The sequence below is a fragment of the Triturus cristatus genome, chromosome 6, assembly GCF_964204655.1.
Source record: "Triturus cristatus chromosome 6, aTriCri1.1, whole genome shotgun sequence".
NCBI classification, from domain to species: Eukaryota; Metazoa; Chordata; class Amphibia; order Caudata; family Salamandridae; genus Triturus; species Triturus cristatus.
In genome coordinates, this window is record NC_140589.1 from 1,469,678,982 (window position 1) to 1,469,701,166 (window position 22,185).

Sequence of the window (22,185 nt, forward strand, 5' to 3'; positions counted from 1 at the left end):
ACGGTCGACCACGGCACCCTGATCGACCGTGTCTCAGCCATCGGCATCAGACATAGAGCCAAGGCCCACCTGACCTCCTTACTATCTAATCGGACTCAACTAGTGACTCTCGGCGACTTCAATTCTCCACCATTTGCACTCCTGTGTGGTTTGTCGCAGGGATCATCGCTGAGCCCGACCTTGTTTAATATATACGTGTCGGACTTGGCGAGGGTCATCAAATCTCATGGAATGGGCCTAACGTCGTACGCTGACGATACTCAACTTGTGCTAGCGGTACACAATGACGGAGAGGCAGTTGCGGCAAACTTTCAAGAGGGAATGCTAGTCATTAGTGCATGGATGGCAAACAACTGCCTCAAATTAAACTCAGACAAGACGGAGGTGATGATCTTTGGTAATCTCTCCCCTATCTGGTCCCTTGCTTGGTGGCCAGCTAAGCTAGGCTCACCTCCATCACCCGTCACAAAGGTCAGAAATTTGGGTGTTATGTTCGACGACAAGCTGTCATTCATACACCACGCCAACGCAGTTGTCATCTCATCCTTCCATGTCATCCAGATGATAAAAAAACTTCTACCTTTTCTCCCAGTCAGCGCAGGCAGGACTCTTATTAGCACATTGGTTATGTCAAAGGATGACTACTGTAACGGTCTCCTTATCAACGCTCAGGAAAGAGTCCTAAATAAGTTACAACTGGTGCAGAACGCAGCCGCCAGGATTCTGTCAGCCACCCCCAAGTTTAAACCAATATCCAACATGGTGCGACAGCCCCACTGGCTACCCATCAGGAGTAGAACCAAGTTCAAGGCTCTATGCATTGCATACAAGGCAATCCATAACACAGGACCAGAGTTTTTGAAGAAAACTCTCTGTTCCTATATGCCCAGCAGACCCTTACACTCATCAGCAGCGAACCTGCTGATTGTCCCCCAAACCAATAAAGCTTCTTGGTGCGACAAAAGATTCACTGTCGCCACCACCAAACTATGGAACATGCTCCCCCTTCACATTAAGACCAGCCCCACCTTGCTTACCTTCCGGAAACAATTAAAGACCTGGCTCTTCAACCAATAAACCACCCGCGCCTGGCCTTCCCTCTACCTTAGTCCGCATCACCAAAACACCTAAGGGTATTTGCGCGATTTACAAGTTGCTTAAATAAATAAATAAACTCCCTCTTGATGGACTTCACTTTCAAGAGAGGAAGAAGCAACTGCGCTAAGAGGGAGTTCACCTGAAAGCCCAGGAATTCCACTTGTTGGAATGGCATAATCATGGACTTTTTGGGATTTATCACAAATCCCTGATCCTGAAGAAAGGATATTGTCCAAGACAAATGAACTAGCAGAAGGAAGTGATCATGAGCCAAGAGGAGCATGTCGTCCAGATAGATGATCATGCTAACACCCATCTCTTTTGAACGGACAACCACTAGTTTCAAAAGTTTGGCGAACACCCAGGGAGCTGAGGATAGACTGAACGGGAAAGATGTATACTTGTGCCATTGGCCTTTCCAATGGAACTGCAGGTACTGATGATGAGAGGGACAAATAGGGACCGACAGATAGGCATTCTTGAGATCTAGACGAACCATCCAATCCTGTTCCTTAAGAAGATCCCTTAGTAGATGGATGCCCTCCATCTTGAAGTGACGATAAATCACAAAAGGATTAAGGAATTCTGAGATTTGGAACTAATTTTTGAGCCCCACCTTTCTTTAGTACCAGAAACACATTGCTACAGAAGCCCTTTGGGTGAGGGGACGTCAACGCAATTGCCTGTTTTGACAAAAGTTCCAGAAGTTCGGAGTCTATAAAAGACTCGTCTTGTTGGGAAAATAGGAGGGGGGGGGGGTAAAGAGTCTTGATAGTGAGTTTGAAACAGTTCTATCTGATAACCTTGAACAGTATCCAGAACCTAAGAATCGAAAGTAATCTTTGCCCAGTTGTGCATAAAATAATTCAGTTTGCTCCCCGGAGGAAGTTGTGAGGGGGTTGTGGGAACCATTACTTGCAGATTGGTTGTCGGAGTTACGGAATTCCTTGTTGACTCCTTGATTAAAGTGTCCCCAGAATCCTCTGGATCTTGTAGGGTACAACCTTTCCTGGGCTGGATCTTGGGCATAACTTATACGCCTGGAGTTGAACCCACGAGGATGGGTTGAAGCGGCAGGTCAAGTGTCCTCTGCCACAATCAGCCCTGCCGGAAATGGGGTTGAAAACTCGTTTGAGCGAAGTTTGGGATTTGTCAAGAGAGGTGAATGTATTGACGAACTTAGCTATATCCTTAACGAAGTAGTCACCAAACAACTGACCTTATGCCAGGGGACCCGGTTCTGCAATAGCCAGTTCCACCAATAGCGGATCAACTCGAAGAAGCACAGACTTGTAGCGCTCTGAGGCCAGCGCGCAATTAGCGTTGCCCAAGCGGCAACTTGCCCTCTGAGTCCAACCTGCAAGCACCTCCGGATGAAAAGCAGCCCCTGTCTCTTGGGCTTGGAGGGCCAATTCGAAGATCTTGGCCAAGGGGCCTGAAACATTAAGGAGTTTGTCTTGGCATGCACAAAGTTCTTTATCAATGCCCTTTTTAGGGTCTTTGTTAAACTTCTTGAGGTCTTCATGAATGTATCAATATCAGGGGTGATGGCAGTTTTGTGGGGTAAGTCTGGCCGAGGGCATTCTGAGCGTAACCGGGACCTCACTTCTTTATTAAAACTGTTTCGCAGATTTAACAGCATATATACAGCTGCTGGGGGGGAGGGGGGCAGGGGACCAATCAGAGGACCTGGGATGCACAATGTCAGAAGGGTCGAAGTTGAGGGGGAAACAGTGGAAGGAGATATGGAGCGCTTGTGCTTTTTAGAGCATTTGCTAGCCTGGGATTCCTGAGAAAAAGAGCTTTCGGTATCTGTGTCGGTGGCCAGGGCAGGGGTGAGGGAAAAGAGGGGGGCTGGAAGAGAGCTCTCACTGTAAGCATGAACACATAAAGTACCTTCAGTCACTTTAGCAATCACCTTCACATGTGACCATGACAGGGCAGTAGGGGAAGAAGAGGGGGAGGGAGGGTCCCCGGAGGGGGGAGGGGTGGACGCGTGCCCTGCAAGCTTATCTAAGCGTCGAGACATGGGTAGAAGTGCTGAGCTGAAGGCCTTATCCAGAGATTTCCTGGACCGATGTATCAATAATGGCCTCCATGACATCATTATAACAATAATCTTCGTCTTTGTCCGGGCCATAGGCTGCGAGACCCTGGTCAAAGGACTCTTGGTCAGGCATAGAGGGTAGGGCACACCTCACTCAAAGTCCCCTGAGGAGAGAGAGAGAGAAAATATGAGAGAAAATATGAGAATGGTGTTCGTTTCTTAGGGGAAAAAAGCCCCTGTAACTAAAGAATTGCAGAACCCCCTGCTGTTGCAGCCCTGGAGAAGCGTCTTCTGGGAACTGCCGACTGTGAAAGAGAGACACTCCGGCAGACTTCCAAATAGGCGCATGTGTGTAGCCCAATTGGGCTGCACATGCGACCTTGCTTCTGGGAGGGGCTGCCACTTGATATCCGGCTGCGCGGGTCGCGCTATAAGGGAAAGGCAGAAACGGGGGAGCCCGGTGGGTTAAAGTGCCAAAGAGGACTAAGAATTTAAATAACAAAACAATCAAAATAAACATTTGTAAGGCTACGGAAGAAGCGATGAAACTGCAGGCATACATGAATACATAGCACAAATTGCACATTAGTAATGGAGCCTGTAAATCGCCAAAATAGAGAGGCACTTATCTTGACTGTGGAGCAGCACAGAAAGAGGCAGATTGAGAAGCCTAATCGGAGCCTCCGGTCCTGTCATAGAATCCAGCTGCCAGTTGCTGGTTTGTCTTGCGTTCTGAATGGGCACTTCTTGAACGTATCTGCAGTGTTTGCTCTCTGGGTCTCCGTGCATAGCCTTATTTACAAGCGCCAAGTTATTTGGTAACATGATCCAAGCTAACCCGTGTTTGCACATTTGTTAGTATTATTAGTAAGCCTTTGTTTTCGGCACCCCTTATACTTTTTCTTTAGTAAATATCAGCAAGTCAAACCTGCCAACATTTACTGCGTGAAAATGGTAGTAAAAACCAGGGCATGCGGATTTTGGTGTAATTACTCGTTTTGTTGGGGGGAAATTAGTAATAGTGCTGTTTATCACACCTATTAAATTCCGATATCCAAGATAACAGCATCACCAGGTGCATAAATATCATACCAAAATCAGGGATCTCGTACTCTAGACAACAGAATTCACTTACAGTGTTAAGCATGAGAGCCTTCTAAAATGAGTAATTTCCTTGATGGCTGAGTGGGTTTATTTAGATGTCTTGATTCCCAGGCCAACCATTCAAACTTGAAAGTGGAGCAGCGTCAGAGGAACACACCAAATTGCAATTGGATTAAGTTTATGTAAAATTATGGCTTTTTTTTCCACAATTAACATTGTCCTATTTCTTGCACATTGATTTTTTCTTTAAATCCTCTAAGGTCTGTTCATCTGTTCACCTTCATGTGATTTGGAGATATATATACTCCAAAAGAGAAAGATTGAAAAAGGCAGCAAGTGCCGAAACGCGTCACTTGATTGGGCTCAATAAAACTTGCCTGTCCTACCTACAGAGTGCATGGTCTCTTTTGGAGGAAAGGAGGAAGTGTGTATAATTGATCGCTTGTGCTGTAGCGCTCTTCCATGCACCACCTGTGGTTAAGCGCAAGCCAGCAAACTGTGTTGCTGTGGAAGGAATACGGCTGGCAAGCCCCCCGACCAGAAGGAGACATCATGGAGGAAGGGACGAGGCGAGAGCAGCGGCGGTCGCTGAGAGTGGACAAGCTCTCGAAGCGTGCACTGCAATGCTCCTGGTAGGAGCCTGTTCTGGATCGTGGTGCCTGTGGACACCGGAGCAGGGCTCCGCGTAGGCACCGGCCAAGCAGAGAGTAAGGGGGATAGTACGTTTTAAAAACATCAGCACTATAGATTTTTCCACTGAGAATCATCCGTGCTTGAGTGCAGCTCGAGGAATATTTTATAAACATTGAAATACATGTAGTGAAACCATGGATATTTTAGAATGTATTGTGTGTATCATGACGAACTTGGTTTTCCCTTACGAACTACAAGTATTTCTTCTATGGCTATAATAGAGCTAAAATGGTGCATTCAACATGGCGATTTTGACAACTGAGCAAGATTGAAAAAGACAGCAAATGCCGAAACGCGTCTCTTGATTGGACTCAACAAAACTTGAATGTCCTACCTGAAGAGTGCAAGGTCTCTTTTGGAGGAAAGGAGGAAGTGTGTATAGTTGAGTGCTTGTGCTGTAGCGCTGCTCCATGCACCACGTGTGGTTAGGCGCTTGCCAGCAAACCGCGTTGCTATGGAAAGAACCGCTTTATGCTATTAGTGATGGGTTTTCTGTAGGAGGAACTCGTATTGTATTTACTGTCATGAGGAGCAATCCAGTTTCTCCGAAAAAAAGCTGTACATAGTAACTTATTGGTTCATACAGATCACATCGACTGGATGGTTACAAAAGGCCATGAGATTGTGGTGATTGAAAGACAAGTCAGTGCATGTATTCATAATGCATAGTATGCATTAACTAAATGGTGCCAGTGTAGCAGGAACCAGAGACAGTGGTGTTTCTGTTGAGAAAATGTAGAGCTAGGAATGTTAGTGTAAGCAAGCAATTGTGTAAGCAGGAAGAAACTCCACGGCACTGAGGTTTAGAAGAAGGCCGTTCCAATGAAGTAGGCAAGAGGGTGGAAATAGCAATAGTGAGATTGTGTGCAGAAGGAGGTGTGATATGTTTGGTTGGAGAATGTTGCATGAACTTGGAGGTTGAGGATGAAGATGTTTAGACTAAGGAGAGCATATGTCTTGTGACCATGCACTCTCTGTAGGTAGCAGCTGTGAATAGATTTGCTGGGACCCCTGGAAGGGAAATTTAGCACTCTATACATATTTGTTGTGATGGATTTGTTCTTGAGAGGACCTAAGATTGCTTGTGTTACAGACACCTTCTCAGCAGCGGTCATATGTTTTTTTGAAGGTTTATCTGAAGGGAGAGAGTGCCCAAGAGCATATTGACTAATAATGGGGTGAAATTCTGCTCCAGGGAATTTCAAAACTTCCTTAATGCTTATTATGTGAAACATTGGAGAACAGTTCTTTACCATTCTCCAACCAGTGGGATGATGGAAAGGTTCAACAAGACCATTAAAGAAGGATATCAATTCGTCAAAAGTAAAGGGTTAGATCGAAAGAAAGAATTGCAGGAAAGAATGGTTTTGTACCACCTGGCATCGCATAGCATGAACGAGGTAACTCCTTTCCAATTGTTTAGAGGGAGGAAACCTAAATCCAAATTGATTCCGGGTTCCGTGGTTTGGAATAAAGGGAGGACTGATGTTCCCTGTGTATGGAGAATGGAAAGTGTGTGAATGGAAGAAGGTGCAAAGGAAGATGGATTTTGATGTCAAGCATGCTGTGGGAAATGTGAATGCGATTGTAGGAGACTGGGTTGAACGTTCATGCTCCAATGGGCGCCTGAGAAAAAGTGATTCAATTTACCTGATCAGATATACTGTAATACCGGAGGGTGAGAGAATATGGAATGTCAATAGAGTTGTCAAATTTCACTTGGTCTCTGATGTGTATAATCATGAAGTCAGGAGTGAGGTGGAAAAAGGGTAATTAGAGGAAGATGTTCAGACTTACATTGGTCGGCACTCTAAAAGAGTTGTACAAGAAACTGAATAACTTGAAACACTACATTGTTTAGTTTTGTTGTGGATGTGAATCTCAAAGTTTATCCAATAGATTGATTTTAACTTGGAACTGAATGCATAGCACAATATGTTTTAAAGTTTTGATTTAGAGCTACTATAGGTTAGTACCTTATTCTTTCATTTCTGCATTTCCTGATACGCAAAGTATGTTCTCCGTCTGTTTCTTATATAAGGGAAGATGCAGTGTATCCTGCCCACATGTATTTCTCATTATACTGCTACCACTCCATTTGTCATCTTCTCTACATTCTAGAATGTGGAACATGGAATGAGAGAAGTGATAGTTAAAGGGGTTTGTGGTTGTTTTTGAGGCGAATCAAGCGGAAGCTGTTTACACTTACCAAGCAATATGAACCCTTGATTTCACTTTTCTTCAGCGGTCTTGATAACAGTGAGCAGAGCCCAGTAGGGAGAATGTGAATGGTGGCAAATTGTGTTGGCTAGGGTGTGGAGGAGGGGCACAGTCTATGAATCTACTTATATGCCAACATTAGGACCTTACACTGGTCACTGCTGCTGATGGCAGAAATGTAATTCGCCGGCCAGTGATAGGGAAATGTATGCTGGTCTCGAAGGAGCATGAATAGCACACAGGGCACAACGTTGATGACTCTTCAAGGAACAAGAAGTCATATTTTGGGAGGCCAGCAGATTGACTCTTATAGTAGTCTCACTTGATTTTACAAGCATGTTTATAAGGGAATCAGTGGTATAGAACTGAAAGTGGGACATACATGTTCTAGGTGTTTAAAGGTTGGCATCTATCATGGAGCTTGGGAGATGTGAGTTAGAGGATTTGGGATCCAAATACATTTGCCAATGGGCCTGCTGTCCTCTTTAAAAGTATTAACCATAGCAGAAATGTGATGCATAGGACTTAAGATGCTGTCTTCCGTGTACGTGGTTTACAGTACAAATGTTACCATGGAATACTGTGTATGACAAAGTGTTTGTATGTTTAGATTTAACCATGCAAATTGTTTCAAAACATATACAGAAATATGCTACTGAAGAAACAACATCCTTTGCAAAGATATGTTCTTGTTTCTTGTTTTGATTCGTAAGCTTTAGTTTTGATATAAATCTACACAGTTTTGCAAATAAGAGAATTAATATGCAGTAAGGAAGCAATAGTAATGCGTTATAATTATAATCATCAAGAGATAAACCCATTACAATTTATGTCCAGTGAGTCCAGTGAGTGCAATGACTTGTAAAAAGAAAAGGCATAAATATTTACACAACATTTTACGAACTGTCCAAACTCACAAATATATTTTTGTGTATTGGCTCAACTTCACAATATTTGATTTTGTGCCCCACTTAAATTAACAGATTCCTATATTACTTGTACCTTTGCGAAAACTCCTTTGTTACTTTACCACTAATGATGAGGAGGTATCTATACTATTTGTCAGTAGCTGGACGCAGCAGCAGCTGCACCGTCTTAAAAGGTCCTGTACCACATTGGGTTACAAATGAGGCTACACCCAGAAAATGGGATGTTTAGGATGTATTATGGGTAACATCTATTTGTATAGCATTAGGACATTAGTCTGGAGAATGTTGTTTTTAAGTGAACAGCTGGATCAAACTCTCTCAGGTTAGAGAAGATTGTAAGCTTTATTTCTGTATATTTGAGCCATAGACATTCTAGAGAAGGTAAGAAAGACCCCATCAGTGTCCCTGCTGTTGCTTTGGCATCTTCTCTACCCCTCTTCCTCAACCACCCATCCCTATAAAAGAAACCCCGAATCCCCGTTCTGATTCCATATGCAAGGAGAAAATCAGAGAGAACAGATTATTTTCCCTGCTGCCTCCTCTGCATCTTAATTAGGTAGTCCTGGTTTATACAAGTGTGAAAGGGGAGACCCAAACTGGGAATAATGTCTATTTGTCTTATTGGTTGGCCTGGTGGGGAGGACACTGGTACCGATGAAACCGATTGATAGGTTCTGTCCTACCCCTCACCTCTGTCCCTGGTATGCCACGTCCCTTCCATGCGCTTGCTCCTTCTGGAATGCTGGAACGAGTATTTAGAGAACTACTTTTGGCCTCATTGCTTCACCTTTTATGGTCTGTGGAATGGATAGTGGATTTCTGGTAACTATCCTGTTATGAATCCCTCCCGAGACCTTAACTGGTCTCTATAAGTCGCTGAGGTGGCTTGCCCAGCTCTAATAACAACTGCCTTTGCACACTGCTTCCCCAGCAGAGAAAGCCAGCAATGCTCACCTTAAGGGGCTGGCCGAAGCATGGACCTCATCAGCTTTGTTGCCTTGTGGCAATGCAAAACTAGAGCTGTCCTGGGTTTCTTTTGTAGGCTGTAGGTTCTCCTGTGATACTTAGTCCAACCTGGAGTCATGACTACCTCTATACCCATTTCAAATACAGCTTTATGAGATTTCTTAGTGGCTCTTTAGTTAAACAGTTAAGAATTTTATATTAGACCATGTTTATGCTTTGTGATTGTAGTCCAAGTTCATTGTTATCTCCATTATACCCATTATTACCACATAGCATTTAATGGTACTTAATTCATATTTGTTTACTATTCTATGGTTTACTAACTATTCTATTGTGTTCTCTTCTCAGTGTACCTGGCATTATGATGACATTACCCCAGTGAAGGCTCCTCCATTAGGGCGGAAGAGCGTCGCACCACTGGTTTCTAGCAGTGCGAGAAGCAGAAACATAAAATGGTATTTTAAATACCATTTTATGTTTTTGCTTCTTGCACTGCAAGAAAGCAGAAGGGTATGCCTGGTTTGGGGCGGGAGGGTCAGGGAGGAGTGGCTTGTCTAATGCTGTGGGCCCTGACTGTCTGGTCAGCCCTCTGGGGCCGACCAAACCAGTCATGCACACTCTGGATTTTCTCTATGTAGGCTGCATGCAGCCTACATAGAGAAAGTGGCCTCCCCATAGGTGCCTGGCTGGGCGCCGTCCTCACCAATCACAACGCTGCCATTGCAGTGTTGTGATTGGCTTAGGGGAGGGGAGGCAGGCTGCTTTCTACGTGTTCCTGCCGGAGGCAGGAGAGTAGGAAAGCAGCAGGAAGACGCGGGACCCGTCCAGGAGCGGAGGTGGCGCGGGACCCGGTTAGGTAAGTTTTTATTTTTAAATCCCTCCCTGTGCGACACCCCCGCGCAATCCCCCCACCCGCCCTCATGTGAATAACCACCCGCCCACCCACGAGTCACGCTGGCCGTGACCTAGTGCTTATACATGAGGGTTGTCCCCTTCCCTCACAGTTAGTGCTTATACATGAGGGTTGTCCCCATCCCTCACAGTTTAGCACACAATGGAAAGTCTTTCTTCCATTTAAAAAAAATAAACCATTCCCCCTCACTTCCTCCTGTGTTTGTTCCTGTCCTGATGGAGCAGCGGAGTTGTAAGCACGTTCTCTTTACATCTCTTTGATATTTATGTACATACCATTCTTTGAGATTGACATTTAGATGTCAATTTCAGCACTTTTGTTTTCGGATGGATTCACATCAGCGTTTTGTGTGTTGGGAGCCACTTCGTTAAGGGGGCGATCCCCGTTGTTTGCAGCTGGGGTTTAAATGTGCTCCCTGCCCATATGCAGAGCTGTGGCAGGGAGACTTTGGTCAGGCCACTCAGGAGCCAGTTGTATGTGCATCCTGAAGCCTTGCTGGTGTGCATGTGTGCGCATCAGGCAAGGGAAGGCAGCAAGTGTTATTGGGCAGCCAGCTCTCACGGGATGTGATCTGGTTGCCTGCTAACACTTTAAAACAGGAATTACAATCTGTATCTAGCACATTGTTGTTTTCCTGCATGTGAAAATGGCAAAGGGATTGACAAAACAAAAGACTCTTTGGCTTACTGACCAAAGGGACTCTGAGAAAATGCTGCATACTTATTGAGGGGATCTGCAATCCCTCATTAAAGAGGCTGTGGACATGACCATGAAGAAGAAGAAGCTTCGTGCTAAAAGGTTGAAAGTATATGATGAATCTGCAGACCAGGAAGATTCTAGAGGCAGATATATTCAGCCACATCAACTCAGACAGTTTAGTGGGTTTATCTCTGGAGGAGGAAGAATTCCTGGCACAATATAATACAGTGAAAATGGATATTTTACCTCTGCATGATGTCATCAAGTCACTTATGCTTAATGAATGGAAGGACATTGATATGGTGGCTATCCCCAGTTTTCTCAGCAAACGCTATGTGCTGGAGGGGATCGAGGATATTTTTCAACAAGATCCCAAAAATGAATACTGTAATAACTTCTATGTCGTCTTCATCCTCTTTAGCTTCGGAGGATGCGTTGTTGGGGGAGCCTGTGGAAAAGAAGGTGGAAACCTCCTTAAAACTGGCATATGCACCCTCTAATTATGGAATCCCGGCAAACACCTATGCCACATATGTTACTCAGACTCCTTATGCGCTTTTTGAATATGTCTAAGCTAAAGAAGATCCTACTGTTCTTTTAACCAATATGGAACTTGTTACTCATTTCTTGTCTTGTTGTCTGCGTTTGATAGGTCGTTGGCTTCCACTTCTGCGGCAGGAGCGTCTGTTGCGGAACGTAGAACTCTATGGTTGAAACCATGGAAGTTGGAGGCTAGTCAGGTGTCTTTTATTTATATATTTCGCTTTTTAGGTCCAAAACTGTTTGGTCCTGAATTAAATGAAATTGTGGAAAAAGTGCCAGAGGAAGAGAACATTCTGAAACCTTTCAAACAAGTAACAGACAAGAAGCAGTTTGGGTGCAGAAGGGTTGTTTTTCAAACCTCGAGGACAGGCACGTGGTCTGGGGGCCACCTACTATAACAAGTCTTGACCCACAACCTCCCACACCCATAACACACAGCAGTCCAAATTACTATATGGCAGTGTGAGTACAGCTCAAGTTTTTTTCTCCAACATTGGAGAAAGGAAGTTACAGACTCACAGGTCCTCTCAACAGTGGATCATGTTTATCAGATCAAATTCAAAGATGACCTGCAGAACCCTCGCTTCAAGGATACTTCTTCTCCAAAAGACGCAGTAAAACATCAGAATCTAGTGTCTGCAATGCAAATTCTCCTGCAGAAGCAGGTGATAATGAGAGTTCCGAAACATCAGAGGGGATTGGGCTTCTACTCAACTCTGTTTCTTGTCCCAAAACTGGCTGACTCTCAACCTCAAAGACTATAGCAACTTTGCTTTGCAAGAACAATTCAGGATGATCTCTTTTCAGTCCTTAATACCTTTAATCATGAAAGGGGACTGTCTTGTAACACTTGATATACAGGATGTCTATTTTCACAGCGTGCCTCTTCTTATCGAGATTCAGGCCTTCTTGAGGTTTGCAGTAGATGACCATAATTTTCTCTTTCAAGTGTTGCTATTCGGTCTAGCAATTTCTCATGTCTTCACAAAGATATTGGCTCCTATTGGTGCTTTCGTACAATTGAAAGATGTTGTCATTTTTCCTATCTTAAATGATTATTGTCTGCCCCATCTATTTTTAAGGCACAACTGGACGTGAAGATGGTTCTCCAGACTCTGATATACTTCAGTCTTTTGGTGAATCTACAGAAGTCACATTTGACTCCTTCCCAAGAAAATTACATTTTCAGGGCTCGATTCAATACTCAAGGAGGAGCAGCTTTTATTCCTGTCGACAAGATCAATCCCTCCATGCTGGGGATCAGGAAATGCTAACACTCTCCCACAGTACTGCAATATCTTGGCTACAATTGCAAGGACTGTTGGCAACCTCAATGGCTATGGTTCTGGTGGCCAGGTTTTATTTAAAATCTGTGGTGAATCACATCCTCGAGCATTAATATTATTAGTAGTATTATGCGCAATTTGTTGGCATTGGTTTTAGGAGCAGTTGAAAGGGAGGAATGTTATGATAAGGACAGACAATCAAGTGGGGAGAGTTTATCTGAACAAAAAAGAAATACAAAGTGCAGATCCCTAATTTGCATCTCTGATCTGCGCTTGGGCTGAGGATCATGCCCTGGGACTCAGGGCAATTTACATTCAGGGAGAGTTGAACTTCTGGGCAGATAGCCTCAGCAGGAACATGTGTTCATCAGTGAGGTACCCCGTATCCATTCCTCAGATCCACCTTGTCTGCCAGAAATTCGGAACTCTGTGCTGGATCTTTTTTGCATTCCTGGACAATACAATGTTACCTTTGTTTGCACAGAAACACCATTTCCCCATGGCATGGACAGTATATGCACAACAGATTCCTTGGCCTCTGGTACTATTGTACGCTTTACCCCCTATTCCTCTCCTTCCAGAAGTGCTACAAAAGATTAGATGAGAGCATCCCCATATGATTCTGATTGCTCCTTATTTCCAAAGACATCCTTGGTTTACTTTCCTTCTCTTACTGTCTAAGGGTCAGTTCTTTCATCTCCTTCACGGTCAATCTTCCCTTCAGTTTCCAGTGTTGTCTCCCCTACTCGTCAGTTGTATCTGGTGGCTTGGCTGTTGACTGAGTTAGTTAAGAGAATTTGGGTTGCTTTAAACAAGTTCCTCTTGAGATTCAATCCTCTCGTAAGTAATCTACTTTGCGGTCTTACTAGAAGCACTGGAATTATTTTTCTGAATTGTGCTCCTCTTTATCTGGGGATCCAACCATGATTGATTCATTTAAGATACTGGATTTTGTAAGGGATGGTTTTGTGACGGGCTTAGCCCCCAGTACACTTTTGACTCGATGGGCTAAAAGCTTTTTCTTCCTTTTTGAATGATTATTCTACACTCTCGCCCTTAGTGTTCAAGCTACTTAAGAGTTACAAATTGCAGAGACCTTCGATTCGTAAAGGAATTCTGTCTTAGGATTTGTCCATTGTACTGCGGGCAAGGTGATCCTTTTGAACTTCTAGAGAAAGCAGACTTGGTATGGTTATCAAGTAAAGTGGTATTCTTAGTAGCCATAACTTCAGCAAGGGCCTGTGAGAGTTTGGTGCGCTCATGGCTGCTTTTCCCTATTTGAAATTCATTCCTGATCATGTGGTTCTAAAGTTGGATCCCAAGTTTGTTCCCAAAGTTGCCTCTACTTTTCATTATGCTCAAGAAGTTGTCTTGCCAGTTCTTCAAGACTCTTCTTCAGGTTTAGTTACTTTAAAAAAAATATATTTTTATTAAATTTAGGGCATAATAATATCTCACAAGACATAACCGTAAATTATCGTTGGTTGTCCCAGCCACCCTCCATATTACACATACCAACGCCACCAGCAGTACATGTTTAGACAGACTTACAAATCTAGAGAGTCTCACATCCCCTCCCCCATCCTCATTCCAGATCTTCTTCTCCTGTGAGTGCAGGTGGCTCACAGATATGGCCTCTGTGTAGATTCCAGGCTCCCCAAAGTTTTCCCCATTTTCTGGGACAACCTCGGTTGATGTACGCAGCTTTTTCTGCCACCATCGCTGCATCCATGTCATTACACCAGTCCCGAAGCTTTGGTGAGTGGCTGGAGCCCCACAGTCGAGCGATATTACGCTTAGCTAACATTATCCCCAAAGTCGCCCAGTCCTGCGCCTGATGATTCAAGTCATTGGGTTCCCATATATTCAGCAAACATCTTTTTGGTTCCGGTACCAATGACACCCCCTCTGCCTGCGATAAAGTTCTTAACACTGCTACCCAGTACGGTATGATTCTCGGGCACTGCCATATAGTGTGAAAAAACGTACCCTCCTCCCCACATTCCCGCAAGCAATATGGATGAGCTGCCATTCCTATTTTGTGCAGGGTGAATCTAGTATAGTACGTGCGGTGAAGTATCTTTAATTGTATTAATCTTAACCTCGAGGTTATCGCAACTTCCCGCGGTGACGAGAGCGCCATCTGCCAGTCCATCTCGTCGAGATCTCCAAGGTCTGAGGACCATTTGTCTTTTAATATCTGTGTAGGGTCCGGCAGGTTGTTAATTAGTTTACGGTATGTAAATGAGGTGGCCCTCTGTGGCATATAATCAGTCAGTAGCCTATCCTCCAGGGGAGAGGCCTCCGGCAGCGTGGTGTCTGGTGGTATAGCCGCCTGTAGTGCATGTTTAATCTGCAGGTACTGACATTTTTCAGTGGGTGCCAGTTCGTATTGTTCCTGCAATCGTTCGAACGGGATCACCCCACCCTTAACCCACAGGTCCCCCACTGTGGAGATGCCGATTGCGTCCCAACTGCTGAATCCCTTACTATATCTAAGTCTCCCCAACTGTCGCATGTCCCAAAGTGGAGTGAGTTGGGTGAGAACGTCCTGCCACCCCAGTTTTTTTTGTGCCACATACCATATTTGTACTGTATGTGCCGTTGGTCCAATTAGGGGGTAAGTTCTCCTTCGATTGTAAAGGGCCGCCATGACGCCACCATCCCCCAGCCCATATCTGTCCTCTCGGAACGCTGGGTCTGCTTGTGGGGCGTGGATCCATTGATTAATTATTTTTAATTGTGCTGCCCAATTGATTTAGTTACTTTTACTCTAGGTGTCAGACGGGCTCTCCTGATTTATCTGGAGCACACTAAACCACTAAATACTTCTTAGTTTTTTTTATTGCTCGTGGTTCAGCTGTGAAAGGTGAAAAGGTTTCTATTCGGGCTTTGAGTCGGTGCATCTGACAAGCCATTACGCATGCATACTCTTCAGTGGGGGAGCCCCTTCCTGCTGATGTCCAGGAACTCTCCACCAGAGCAGTTTCCACTTTGTGGGTGGAGGCAGAGCGATATTCCTTACTTTGGATCTGCCGAGCAGCTACTTTGCCTTCACAATAGACCTTTATTAAACATTATCATCTTTCTGTTTCTGATTTTTTGGAGGGTAATTTTGGGTCCACAGTTCTTACAAAGGCAATGGTCATTATTGCTTTCAAATAAACAAGTTTGGCATCTATATGGAGTAGTGCAACTTTATTTTATGCTTGGATACATTCTCATGTATAAGGACTGGGATGAGGAAGACCCTATGAGGGGGGTAGTAAATCCGTTACTTACCGGTAATCTTCATTACCCTGATTAGTGGTCCTCCTCGTCCCAGTCCACTTCCCACCCTCCCTTGTTGTACCTCATTATTTTCAGGAGCTTGGCAACCTAACAGGAGGAGGTGAGGCAGTAGGGTATTATTTATAAAATAAAAATAGAAGAAAGGCTTTCTGTTGCGTGCTAGAACTCTTGGGGTGGGGACAAACCTCATGCAGAAGGACAGGGACAAGGAGAACACCTAATCTGGGTAATAAAGATTACCGGTAGGTAACAGATTCAACACTTGTAATTTGAGGTTAGATTCTCAGAGAGGGTAAAGAAAACATCTGTGAAGAAGACCTGCATAAATCTCATGAGTTTTTCTCTTGCGAGAACATTATGCATTTGAATCTGCATATCGTATGAAGGTACAGTAACAGGCACGGTTCAAGAGGGTGGGCCATCTGGGCCAGGCCCACCCATGGAAGATCCTGGCCCACCTAAGGCCATTCAGAAGAGGAAAAGCAGGTCCACATACCTGGGCCGACTTTCCTACTAGTGCACAACCATAAAGACTGATATATTGGTTGAATGACAATGGGCCGGCAGAGGAGGCACATCATGGTGCATCGCCTTCCATCCCAGGCCTCAGGGGGTGACTGAGTCCTCTGGGAGCTGCTGATGCTTTTGAGCAGCTCAATTACCGGGTCTTAGGTGAGAGACGTTGGCTTTAGTCCCTCACAGCAGGCCACAAAGATTGGATAGTAAAGCCTCAGGGGGCGAGCAAAACATCAAGGAAGCTATACTGATATATAAGGTTTGCCAAATCTCATGGTAAGCTTGTTCCTCAGGGAAATTAGGATGTCCCAGAGCTTCCATGTAAGAGTGAACAAGAACTACAGGGTCTGATGGTGAACAGGGAAATCAGGTGACCAGATGATGAGACGGAATCCAAAAGAACCTGAGAGTGAGCTGGAACCTTAAGGATCTGAGCAGGAGTCTCAGAGGACCATAGAGTGGAAATGAACTTCAGGGTCCTTTTAATAAGTGGGTAGTTAAGAGACGAACTGATGATGAGCAAGAGGTCTTAGGATGAGCAGCACCCATGGATTTTTAAATGTGAACATAATCCTACAGAAAAGAGGATCTGCATGAGGTTCTGGAGTCCTGTTGGTCAGGGCCAAGCAAGGATCCATAAGAATGACCAGGAGTTTTAGGACCCAATTGCAGAGAAAGAATTCAAAGATCAGAGGGTGAATAAGAGTTTAGAGGTTCAAAGAGTGAGTGACTGATTCAGGGACATATTCGTTGGAAAACGTGTGAGTGTGCTGCAGAGAAATAATTGTGTTTCTAGTATTGGATAATGCTAACGCTCCTAGAACATTTGAAAAGTTACATTTATCACAAATGTCTCCCTAAATTATCTCCCTGATACTAACCAAGCAATGTTTCATAAAAGATTGTGATCTGCAAAGGTGAGACACTTGTTTTTGAATGCCCGATCCAATTTTTGGTCCTGATTCACCCCTGGACATAGGCTCCTTTCAGGCCTGGGCACAAGTGTGATGTCAGCAGGGATTGTAGCTGCTACATGCACAAATGAACAGCACAGATATCCTGAATAATCTCCCTCACTGTCACAGATGAGGCAAAGGCTCCAGTTCCATCCATTATGCATCGCAGCACTATGATTGTTTTCAAAAGCACTTTACCTGATGTGTTTCTGTGCCTAAAAGAAATGTCTTTTAAGGTTCATAGCGCACACCCTTTGTACCCTTCACTCCTGTGGAAATCTTTTTTTTTTTTTACATGAGTTGCTAAGCAGAGCTCTGTAGTGCATACTGGAGTGTTTCTCTTCTGAGCATGTTAGTTTAATATAGGCCACTGCAGTATTATTTTCCTGAATAAAGCTTCTTTTATTACTTGGTACATGTTAATTACCATTTACACATTGCAAGCACAATACATGCTACAAAACAGCCAGACAACACCATATTAGCAGTTTAAGCATGTTGTTAAGGGGGAGATGTGAATGCTGAAAGTATTACCACTAGAGGGAAGACTGCCAGAGGCTAAAATGGCCAAAAAAGCATCATCGTAGAAAAAGCTTGGATGGCCTCAAAACAGATGGGAGAAGGACCCAGGCCCAGTTGAGTTGGTTTTGCACGTTTGTCAAAACCATAACTCAGTAAGATAAGGGTAAAATCTGCATTCTTTTATAGGTTAGGGGTGTGCAAAGTTGTCAGATGGCTTACTGCTGCATTTTTAAACTTCAATGCTTTACAAATTGCAATATATATATATATATATATATATATATATATATATATATATATATATATTACCTACTGGCGGTCGCCAGTAGGTAGTTATAGTTAGGACCACGTTTCCATAGGAAATCCGCAACATTCTATTTTGAATAACTTTGGCGCCGGTCGACGAATCCTCGCGAATTTTTCAAAATAGGTGGGGCGCTACGCTCCGCTCCTACCCTGAAAGTCTCGGGGGGATTCGTCAAGCGGGGGCTGAGATAAAAGGGGGGTCCCAAAACGCGTTTTTCCCATGCATTTTTCCATAGGACCTTTAGACACAGCTACAGCCCGAACGGCTGAACAGAATTACTTGAAATTTGGCAGAGAGGTAGTCCTCAGGTCAAGGAAGTGCCTTTTGTAGGTTTGGTGTAAATCTGTTCAGTAGATTCAGAGAAAATAGCCTTTAAATCAATATATATATCTGAGCCAGCTTACGGTGCGCTTACGGTGCGCTTACCGTACGCGTACGGTGGCGTGCGCGAGCGCGATTTTGATTTGCTGTTAGATCTTAGTAAACATTCGAATCGGTCGAAACCAGGAAGCGGCGGCCGCCATTTTCTCTCTCGCTCTCTGAGTTGGGCAGCAAAAACGATGCCAAAAAATGTCTAAAGAGGCAGTTTTTTGAGATCCTAACCACCCAGCATTGATATAGGGGTCCCCAAACAACCCCCAAGCCCAAAAAAAAAAATTATTTTTTTTTTCGGAAAATCGCCGATTACGCTTACCATACGCGTACGGTAATAATTTTTTTTAAAAAAAATTATCCACACCCTCCCCACCCCGTGTGCAAATGGTGCCCGAAGGGCACCATTTGTGCATGTCTTATTACAGGTAAGAAATAAACAAAGAATACATTTCACAAAGATGCGCATAATATGTCCCCCATGTGCGCACGGTGCGCGAAGCGTATCGTGCGTACATGGCCCATCCCGCATAACGTGGGCACGGCACTAACTGCGTAAAGTGGGCGCGCGGTGCGCGAAGCGCACCGCGTGCTCACTGTGCGTGCACGGTGCGCTTCGCGCACCGTGCGCGCACGGAACGAACTGCGTTAACTGGGCGCGCACGCCACGAATGGCGTAAAGTAACTTAGCATTTAAAAAACCGTACAAATTCACTGAAAAAACCATAGGTTTCACACACGTTATAGTTAGGAATTAGCATTTAAAAAACCTTGCAAATTCACTGAAAAAAACATAGGTTTCACACGTTATAGTTAGCTGGACATTTTATTGATAAAAAACCAATGAAATTCCCCCGTTATAGTTAGTGCAGGCAACTATAACTCACGCGACCGCAATCTTCTGCTGATGACATATGTGTCTTTATGAAAAAAAAATATTTGTAATATATGTATAGCTAAAATTTAATGGAAGAAGACCTGGGCAAATAAGTGTCTAAATACAGTATTAGCATCAGCAGAGGATTGCGGTCGCGTGAGTTATAGTTGCCTGCACTAACTATAACGGGGGAATTTCATTGGTTTTTTATCAATAAAATGTCCAGCTAACTATAACGTGTGAAACCTATGGTTTTTTCAGTGAATTTGCAAGGTTTTTTAAATGCTAATTCCTAACTATAACGTGTGTGAAACCTATGGTTTTTTCAGTGAATATATATATATATATATACATACATATATATATCTGCAAAGAGATATGTGTCAGCAGGAATGTTTCTGCACATGAGCAGGATGTAGCCCATCTGCAAGCTGCATCCCTCCCTTTCAACAAAGGCGGAAGCGCAGCAGGGAAAACGAAGTAGGTACCTCGTTGGTAGTTATGGTGTTAAAATGTCAAAGGTCGACAACGTGTGTACCTAAAATATCAGATCTCTGCAATACATTGACCATTAATCTTCGTGGTCCCATCCATCCTTGTTCATGGCACCCCCTGAGCAAGAATCCTAGAGCCGGCCTGTACAGTAGGGGTGCGTTTGTGTCGTTTTTAAGTCGACTCACACGAGGAGGCTGTAAGACCTTTACAAGTAGAGAGAGAATGTCACTTTGCACATACGTGAAGTGACAGTGTGTGCCAAGCAGTGCCTCTCGTGAGGAGATGTGATGTCATGGTGCTTGAACGAAGCCGAGTGGGACTCTTGAAAGCAGCGTATCACATCAGGCCTCTTAATTCACATTGATGGCTCCCTAATCTCTCATTTAATTTGCAAATTGCTCGCGGTGGTGAAACCCTCGCACCTAGGCACACGCAATTCCGTGGCCCACTTTGCATACACCGGGGCCTAGTGATTGGTGGAAAGCCTTCAGATGCCTTTCCCACTCGAGCCTCCACTCTGCTGCCGAGCGGTTAAGAAATGTGAAAGCATTTCAGCAGGCTGCTACGGAAGCCAATTACCTGCTCTTCCAGCCGGAGGTTAAATGCTATAATAGCAGCTGCCAGCCAGTATTGAGGCCTGAGAGGAGGGTGGGCGCGGGGCTGTCATACATGTAGATTGGCCATTAACCTTACTTTGTAGTGCTAGAGTCGAATATTTCGTGTAATGAATTCCAGTCCTCCTCTCCTATTCTAGGCATGCCTTATCATGGACACCTTCGCAAAGTAAGGCATTTATGTCAAACCACTTGTCTCACAAGAATAAATGCATTTCATGCTATTTAAGCGATTGCTCCTATTCCAGTCACGTCATCGCTGCTTTGATAAGACCGAACCTTAATTGGAAAATGTTACGGTTTTAAAGTTGAATGTCTATTTCCTTCTCGGGTTACTGTCACCACTGCGAGACAAACGCCATGTGTTTTTTTCTACATGATTAGAAAGCCTTTGCAAAGATTAGGCAGTAAATACTGAACACTGGAGATAGCAAATCAGAAATGTATCCGTAATTAAATGGCGTCATATACTTATCTAATGACTCTCAGCTGATGTGGACTTCATTTACATTCCTCGCTTTGTTTAGTTTTTATAATATTGTAGTGTGACTTTTTTCATGAATATTGAATTCAACGCATTTTTGGGAATTGATCTCAATCGGCAGTCACAATGCATGGACAATCGCGCAGCTTGTTGATGCATATGTAGTAGTGGTAGATAAAGTAGGGTTTGAAGGGCGTTTTCATGCAGCTGGGCCCGCCCCTTCTAAAAGTTACGGCAGTCGGAGTCTGCAAAGATATATCTGTCCAAGGCCTCAATCTGCCATACCAAGATCCAGAAGACACCTTTCAACTCTCTGTTATGGCAGTTGGAGGCTGCACATTTATATCTATCCAAGGCCTCAACCTGCCATATTGAGAGCCATTAAACACAAGACACCTTTCATCTCTTTAGCAGGGAAAGGCAGTCGCAGATTTGTATGGCAGGATGTCCTATTTAGACAAATATTGTGCTCATGCATATTGTTTACAAAAATATCGATTGTCTGTTGCTTACTTTAATATGGTAGTATTTTTATAATTAATATCTATCGCACAACATATATGTTTGCTTATTTATCAGGTGAAAAAGTTAAATCAAATCAAAGACACCGAGTGCGTTCACCTGCTTGGGGACTTGGGGATCCGCGCAAGGTATAGGAGGCCACAAAGCTGTAGTCAAGATAAACAAGCATTGGCATAGCCAATAGGTCTCGCCTTAGGGACCTTATAAGTGTTTAGCCATGCAACACTTGATGTTGTTGCACCAAGGATATTGTGCTGGATAACTAAACACTTATAAGGTCCCAGAGGCGAGACTTATTGGCCATGCCAATGCTTGTTAAGTTACTGTCTACTTGTACATTTAGACAAATGTGTGACTAGAGGGCGCTTCGAGAATCTGAGACAGTTGGATGCAGGTGGGGGAGCTAAATGGAATGGGCAAAGGCACTAGTGCAAAATTTGCTGGCATTGTTTCTCCACCCAAGGGGGGATGGTGGTTTGCAGATCCCCATATGATGGTGTATAATAAATCTTCACTTTGGGAATTTACCCACACCTGGGACCCCATTTTGACTGAAATGGTTTCAACATGAAAAATCGATTTTCTTCTGGCCTTAGAAGGTACGCTTGCTTTCAAAGTTCTCATAGCGGTCCGCCTTGTGGTACAACAAGGCGCCGTACTTAGCACTCTCTACCTTTTTTATTAGCCTAATAAAGAGTGCAGCGTACCTGCCTGCCTGAGAAAACAGCCCG

General features: G+C 44.1%; 1 protein-coding gene across 5 annotated transcripts in view; it reads left to right on the top strand.

Annotated features, from left to right (window-relative positions):
* WDPCP (WD repeat containing planar cell polarity effector) overlaps positions 1 to 22,185 on the top strand; it is a 2,309,940-nt gene that overhangs the window by 1,859,220 nt on the left and 428,535 nt on the right. The window lies entirely within an intron of this gene.